This window comes from Pongo pygmaeus, chromosome 23 (genome assembly GCF_028885625.2).
Source record: "Pongo pygmaeus isolate AG05252 chromosome 23, NHGRI_mPonPyg2-v2.0_pri, whole genome shotgun sequence".
Lineage (NCBI taxonomy): Eukaryota > Metazoa > Chordata > Mammalia > Primates > Hominidae > Pongo > Pongo pygmaeus.
In genome coordinates this window covers 2626494-2627125 of record NC_085931.1, presented here as the reverse complement: position 1 = coordinate 2627125, position 632 = coordinate 2626494, and positions in this window count along the sequence as shown.

The window sequence follows — 632 nt, the reverse complement described above, 5'->3', positions numbered from 1 at the left end:
GCTCCGCCCCGCCCCGCGGGGCGGCCCCGACGTTCGGGCGGCGAGCGAGAGGCGGACCGCGGTGCCCGGCCCGGGGACAGTCGCGCCGTGCGGCCGCAGCGCCCGCGCGCCGGTCGGGTCGAGGGCCCGGGGCCCGGCCGAAGCCCGGCTCCGGGCCCCCGCCCAGGCGGGCGCGGGAGCAGGGGTGGCACACGCCACACGACGGCCGAGGGAGGGCGACCGAAGCCGGCCGGCGCGCCCGCCCCCGCCCGGGACGAGGGACCGCGACCGGGGCCGAGGCCCCGGCCCGGGCCCCCCCCCCGACCCGGGGAAAGGGGCGAGCGACCGGCGAGGCGGAGGTCGACCCGCGCCACACGTCGCACCGACGCCTGTCCGGGAGGGACCACCGGGCCGCGCTCGGGCGCACGCGCGCGCCGAACGGGGCAACGCCACGCGGGGAGGACGGGCTCTCCCCGACGCCGACGCCCGGGACGGACGCCTCGGGGAAGGGCCGCGGCAGGCCCGGGAAGCGAGGCGCACCCGGGGGCGCGCCGAACCGATTCGGAAGACCGGGCCGGGAGAAGAGGACGAGACCCCGGGCGAGGCCGAGGCGAAGGAGAAGGCTCGAGAAAGGCGGCCGGCGGGGAAGGGGA